Source organism: Acomys russatus, chromosome 29 (assembly GCF_903995435.1).
Source record: "Acomys russatus chromosome 29, mAcoRus1.1, whole genome shotgun sequence".
Lineage (NCBI taxonomy): Eukaryota > Metazoa > Chordata > Mammalia > Rodentia > Muridae > Acomys > Acomys russatus.
In genome coordinates this window covers 10,424,748-10,432,642 of record NC_067165.1, presented here as the reverse complement: position 1 = coordinate 10,432,642, position 7,895 = coordinate 10,424,748, and positions in this window count along the sequence as shown.

Here is a 7,895-nt window from a genome sequence, read left to right as displayed (position 1 = left end):
ACTAAAAAACCACAAACAAACAAAAACCAACCAAACCAAAGCAAAGAACAAAACAAACAAACAAACGAAACAAAACAAACAAAAAACAACAGCAACAAAAAAAGAGAAAACCTACTACTGCTATTTTCCAAACTAGTATAACTTCTAACTGCATTCTAAGATATATTTTCATATCTACAGCTAAGTGTAGTTCTCATCTATTATCAAAAAATACTTTTTAAGGTATGTAAAAACCACTATAGAAATTCAGAAAAATACAGAAAATACCTAACTGTGGGGTGCACAGCTCCAATTAATATGTTTACAAAATAATCCCTTAACCCACGGCCTATGGAACATCACAGAATATGGGTGATAAAATTGTAAGAGCCAGAGGACCAGGAAAACAACTTTTTTTCCTTTGACAGTGTAGCTGCACCCATAAAACCTCAAAATATGGTCCCCTAATCAGTACAAGCATTATGACATCACAGGGTGACATGGTAATGTGGAAGGGGGAAATCTCACAAGGTTAGACCTTAGATAAAGAGCTGCAAGTAATTAATGGCTGCTAGGTAAGACGAGAATCAGTATCTTCATGAACTAATCCCCTCATAGCTTATTAATTTTCAAGTGGTCAGTATTACACACCTAAACATATGAGCAACACTAAATGGAATATGAAAGGTGTGTTTGTGTGTGTGTGTGTGTGTGTGTGTGTGTGTGTGTGTGTGTGTGTAATAGAATAAAACATAGATTTGAGAAGAATTGGGGTCATGGGAGGAGCTGGACATGGAAAAGATGAAAAAGTGGTAGAAATAATGTAAACATAGTATTTTTTTATACAAAAAATTAAATTTTTGTTTCCCTTATTTTCACTTTTTAAATTGTGGAATTATGTATGTATATATATGTATGCATACATTTATGTAGTATAATTATGTAATATATGTATAATTTTGTCACATAGACAGAAAAAAGTGTTGAAACCCATTCTTTCAAATGTCCCCATACTAATTTTTTTGTTTTTACTTGTCTTTGGATATAACTAGACCACAGATTTGCAAGTGTCCCTGGCAGAAGCCCAGGTATTTGTTGAGACAAGCATCCCGAGTCCTGGGTGTACAGAGCCTGGTTATTGGCCTACTTCTGCTTTTCCTCCTTCCTTGCTCTATAATCACTCACGCATTCTTATTAAGTCCACCTCCAGGGCAAGGCCGTTCTTACCCTCTGAACATCTCAGTAACTGAGAAACCTGATGTGAGCCCATCGGGAAATGAACCAATGGTGGTCGTGGATGAAGTAGTTCCGCAGAAAGCTGAACGTCTCATATTAAACAGTACCAGAAACATGACTGTAAATGAAACTACACCTTGGGGGTGAAGGTGTTTGTGCAATTGATACAGAAAAAAAATGTGACTGTACAAGAGACACTTGACAAATGGTAACAGCTGGAATATAGGCTAAAGAATTCTAGGAAGAGAAGGCATATCCAGGAATGTGAGGATAGCGAGGAGAATGAAGCAGTCCCGGAGTTCCCAGTAAAACAGAAAATGGGACAACTTAGGACTGGATTGAAGGGAAATGGTGGCAGAGACCCAAATACAGAGGACCATAGCTCTAAGAACCACTCCCTACCCTCCATTACCATATATAGGACTGCATGATGAGGATTTAACACGGTGGGTTGCTAAGGATGGTAAAAAAGATAAGATATTAGGACCTGAGTCCCTGGGAAAGAATCTTGAGGGCCAGACCTCCATGGTGCACTTTAACTGCAGCAGAGAAAAATGACATAATTATACAACTCACCAAGATGGTAGTAAAGTATGGGATTGTTTTGGTTTACAATGTATAGGACTATCAGAAATATTAAGATTTGTAAAGGAATATAACAACTTTATCTAAGTATGGGCTACAGATGTGCAGACTTGTACTTCTTTCATGGGTAAAAACTGTTAATAATAACATGCCTGAAAAAAGAGCCAGCTTCACCTAGCTGACTGCAAATTCTAAGAAAAGCTCATGCCACCTTCTGAGGTGATTAACCACAGTCTGTCTCTGGCCCTTGTGCATAGCCAGAGGACCTTGTTGTACTTTTAGTTTCTGATTATTGCTGTAATTTGCACTTTGCAACCTGATCTGTATCTCTTAAACTGTGGTTTGTAGCTAGCAGAAGTTCCTGTCATGACTGTATAAACCACTGAGCTCAAGTAAAGATTTTGGCATTAGCATTGAACCTCCCTTGTGCTCATGTCTGTCTGTTGTGCCGAATCCATCCCCACCTGATATCCTAGGACCCTTACTCTCCATGGCTAGAAGCTCCCTCGGTGGTCTGGGGCAAGTGAGTTAACTCAGAAGCAGAAAGACTGACACGGTATATACTCACTTATATCTGGACACTAGCCTAAGGGGCATGTCCCATGAAAGTCTTCACTTATCAGGAAAGTGGGACAGAGGGGAAGACTTCCTATTGGGACTCTAGGTGAGAGAAGCAAGGGAGAATGGGGAAATAGAAGGATCCAGAAGGTCCTAGAAACCTACAAGTAGAACATTATGATGGGCTGATCTGGGCCCAGGAGTCCTGCTTAAACTATTGCACCAGCCAAGGACAATACATGCAGTATACTTCGAACCCCTATTCAGATCTAGCCAATGGACAGGACATTCTCCACAGTTGAGTAGAGAGTGGGGGCAGACTTTCACATGAATTTTGGTGCCCAATATTTGACCATGTTCCCTGGATGGGGATGTCTGGTGGCACTCAGAGGAAGGATAGTAGGCTACCAAGAAGAGACTTGATACCCTATGAGCATATACAGGTGGACAGGGTGCTCCTCAGTCACATACATAAGGGAGGGAAGTAAGGGAGAAATGTGAGGGAGGGAGGAATGGGAGGATGCAAGGAATGGGCTAACAATTGAGATGTAATATGAATAAATTAATGAAATATATTAAAAAAATTTTAGGGTCTGAACACTGGAACAAAGTAAAAACCATCAGGTGGCAATGGCACAAAACAAATTACTGGCACTTGCAAAATAGGAAACCCTAAGATTTGCAGAGGCACAGAGGATCATCATCCAAAAATGGATTAAGTATGAGCAAGAAACCACCAAGATTGACAACCCTCTAATTGGAACCACTCCAAAGCAAATTAGGGAATCCAGGGCCTTATAGTAGAAAAATACATAAGTGACTCAGTTTATTTTTTAATTTAATTTTAATTTTATTAATTTATTCATAGTACAACTCAATTGCTATCCCATTCCTCCCTCTCTCTTGGTTTCACCTTATTCCCCTCCTTTAGGTCTATGACCTCCTCCCCCACTATATGGTCATAGGCTATCAAGTCTCATCTTGGTAGCTTGCTTATTCTTTCTTTGAGTGCCATCAGACCTCCTCACCATAGGGAAGTAGGTAAATATGGAGCACCAGAGTTCATGTCAAAGTCAGTGCCCACTCTTCTCAGCTATTAAAAAAAAAAAGGAAATCCTGAAATTTGTGGACAAATGGATGGGACTAGAAATCATCATAACGAGTGAGTTAACCCAAAAGCAGACTCACATGGTATATACTCACTTATAATTGGGCACTAGCCCAAAAGGCACATCCCACGAAAGTCTTCACTCACCAGGAGATTGGGATAGATCTGAGGACAACCTACTAAAACTCTAGGTAAGAGAAATATAAGATATGGGGAAATAGAAGGACCCAGAGGGTCCTAGAAACCTACAAGAAGAACATTGTGATGGATGGATTGGGTCCCGGGGGAGGGGTCTGCTCAAACTATTGTACTAACCAAGGACAATACAATACTAAACATCAAACCCCTACTCTGATCTACCCAGTGACTCAGTTTAAAACTTACTGTAGTGTGGTTTCATTTTTGTAGTTTTTATCCATGTATATCCATTGTATTTAAGTAGTGGTATCTTAGGGAAATTCTCCTACAACCATATAATGTACTTTCTTTTTTTTTTTTTTTTTTTTTTTTTTATAATGTACTTTCATTAAGTCCACTTGCCTATAAGCCATTAATACTTTTATCTCCCTTTTTTTCTGTTGTTTTCTTTCTTCCCTTGTTTGACTTCTACTTTCTTACCACGTATTCAAACATGCCTTTCTATTTCTATCTACAATAGAGGACTCACAAATTAAAGAAGACATACACTACTAAAATTTTCAGACCATAAGACATACTTTTTCTCTTCCAAAGTGGGGGAAAATTAGGTTGTGCCTTATGGTCTGATTGCTGTCCATCAGGTATCAATAAAGAGGCCAATTCCCAATGGTTCAGAATATTTTTTCTTGTTTTACTGCTCTAAAAACCGGGTGCTCTCATGGTCAGGTGTATCGTATGGTCCAAAAACTATGTATTTGTCTTTCATTGTCTGAACAAATTTGCTTAATGTATTAGTCTCCATTAATGTATTGAATCCATTTTTCTTCTAATGACATTTTGCTCTACTATATGTTGAATATTATTTTATTAATGTATTTCTCTATTGACGGACACAAAGGTGAACTCCATAGCTGCTATGGATAGTGCTGCAATAAATATGGATGTACAAGTAACAGTGTGATATGTTGGCTCAGAATCCATCAAGATATAGCTGGACAATATGGTTGGTAAACTTTAGGGTCTTGAAATCTTATATATTGATATCAATGGCGGCTAATCTAATTTAGATTCTGACCAGTAGTGTATAACACACTTTTTCAGCATTCATTTATTTTCTTAATGATTGTCATTCTAACCATGACAGATGAAATAATAATGTAGTTTTAATTTGCTTTTCTCTTATAAATAATCATGTTGAATTTTTAAATATGTTTATTAGCAATTTATACTTTGTCTTTAAGAAGTCTCTATTTCATTAGCTGGTTTATTGAATGGAATGTTCGATATTTTGGTATTTAGTTTTGTGACTTCTTTCTGTATTCTATATATTAGTCTTCTCTCAGATGTAGAGTTAGCATAGATTTTTATTTTATAGTGTTTGTCATTCATTCAAATAATTGTTTTTTTTCTTGTACAGTATAGAGAAATTTTAATCAGGCAATATGGCTACTCTGGCAAGGGATCACATCTGGTCTGTGTGATCAGTGGGAATATGGAAACAAGCTTAATCTCAGGAGACACAGGAAAGCAGATCTCTGAATTCAATGATAACCTGGTATAGAGCAAGTTACAGATAAAGAAAAACCTATGTTCTTTAATTCCAGAGTTCAGGAGACTGAGACATGCAGATCTGTGAGTTTTATTTAGTTAGTACAGTTGAGTAAGGTGGAAGTCATTTCAGAGGTGTGGGGTGTGGAATGAGGGCAATTCAGTTGAGTTTGGTTGAGTTGAGTTCAGAGGCAGTTTTGCAGACAGGCTAGACACAGTTGAAGCCAGAGAATAAGGAGCCAGAACATAAGAACAGTATGCAGAGTTAGTTTGAGGCCAAGCTGAGAAATTCAATGGGAAACAGGGAGAAGATGATTTTTGAATCAGTCACCTTGGAGAGGAGCATTGGCCAAAACAGCTCAGTTGAATCAGCTAGACAGAGTTCAGAAAAAGCTAGAAGGGATGAGCTTATTCACCAGTAAGCCTCTGAGATGACAATTGTTTCAGGTGAATAAAAGTGATTTTCATAGTACAGACCATTTTAATTTCATGCAATCCCATTTGTCTATTTTGAGCATTGTTTCCTGAATGTTTGACATTCTATTTACAAAGTCCTTGCCTATGCTTGTATCTCAAAATGTAGTCCATATTCTCCCTCTGTTTCTGGGTGTCAAGTCTTAAATTAAAATATTTTCTATATTTTTATACAAGACAATAAATGGGCTATAGTTTTAACATTTTACACTTGTATATTTGTTTCCTGGGCACCAATTTTTGAAAAGCTCTATTTTCTCCATCTTTGTAAAACGTCACATGTCTTTAGTTGTGAGATTCTATCTTTATATTCTATTCCATTGATCCACATGCTGGCTTTTACATTGTATCCACAACCAGGAAGCAGAGAGAAATGAGTGCTTATGCTCAGCTCACTTTCTTCTTTTCATACAGTCCAGAATCTAATCTTAGGAAATTGTGCCAAGCACAGTAGATGGGTCTTCTCACCTCAGGTCACCCTATTTCTGATGATCTCCTATGTGCGTGCCTAGAGGCTTGTCTCCCAGGTAAGTCTAGATTTCATCAAGTTGGCAAAAGAGCCTATAACACTTTCAGTTTTGGCAAACTTAAGAGTGATAATGCTCATGAGTGGAAGTGAGAGATTTATACCTGCCCTCAGTGTTACCATATGAAGAAGGCAGGTGACAACAAAGAGTCTGTAAACAAGTAGTCTTGAAGTATCCATTATACCTGCAATAAGACAACAAATTCATAATCAGTGAAAACATAAATATGAAGTTGCAGAAATCATATAATCTACATTTCTCTAAAACAACTGTCTTCTGTTAACGTTGCCATCATCTTTTCATTCAAGGCAAATAAAAAATTGAAAATTTTATTGGCAAATCTGGCTTTTATGATAAGAATGCTCAATAAATGAGTATATCTTTACAGTAATGTATTTATTTGTACAGTATTGTCTTATTCAAGGTTTGGCTCAATATTACCTTTTGATTTTGCAAATTTTATTAGGCTACTTTCTTCTCCAAAGTTGTTGGAAATGGAGAGCAGCTCCAGATTTTGGAAACCTTCATTAGTGGATTTATTTGACATGTTTATTAATAGCCACATAGAAAAAATTAAAGACATGTATCCTCTTTATATGGTAGAGATTAAATAACCACTTTATATGAGGAAATAATTTTCTTCCATGGCACTGTAAGAATTCCACTGAATTTTCTGTTAATTTAGAACTTCTAATTAGAGACCTGTTTATGGTCCTTACTCTTCAGTCAAGGGGAAGATGAAACTACATTTCTCAGTTAAATATAAAGGACTTCAATAAATTCTATTTCATATGTATCCCTGGAAAGAGATAAAGTAGTTGTCTGTTTCTAGTCTCTAGAAGTAGTTACCAGGTACTGATATTACATAAAAACAAAAAGATAAATAGTGACAGCAATATAAAAATAAGATAGTACCTTGCTTACAAGGGTAGATTTAGTAGTAATCCTGGACTGATTTAGATTCTCGCATTACTAAAATGTTATACCTATACTTTGAGCAATGAGCTGGCAGTCATATAAATCATAAAGGCAGTGAGGACGCACATCTCATGCCATACGCAGAATTCTCTTGAGCAATGTGAAGTTGAGAAAAATATAGTAAAACTGAAAAGTGAAGTAGAGGAAATTTATAAAGCTGTTATTTATCTGAATAGACACAGGCAAGCTACTAGAACTCTATCGCTCCAGGTTTTCACCTGTAGGGTGATAGTTTCTTCATTGTTGCATTTGTTATTAGAATTAGTGGTATCGTAATGACTAGAGTGGTTGGAATAGTGTGGATGAGTACTGTTAGGTATACACACTACAAAACCCTCAAGAATTACAAAGTATTTGTTTTCAAGGCAAGTTTGTATGTTCATTTAGTAGCAGTTAAACGAAATGGTATGTGTTGGGGTGTCACTGTGACCAGGTTTCCACTGAAGTTCTATTGTTTACTACTGTGTGAATTTTGCTTATTTATAGAACTTTTGTGCCTCAGTTTACTTCTCTGCAAAAGTAATAGGATGTATATTTTGTAGGACTAGGTTAACTAAATGAAAGTGATTAGATAAAAGAGTGATGAATTTCAGGTGCCTAAAACTGCTATCTGTGGATACTGATGAAAGATATCTGCTGTGTGCCACTGTATGTCCACATCTATATATTTAAAGTAGAAATATGACTTTAAATGAAATGGAAAGGACAGAGATAGGAATGGAGCATGGCAAGCTAAAACAAACATAACATAAAGCTTCATCACT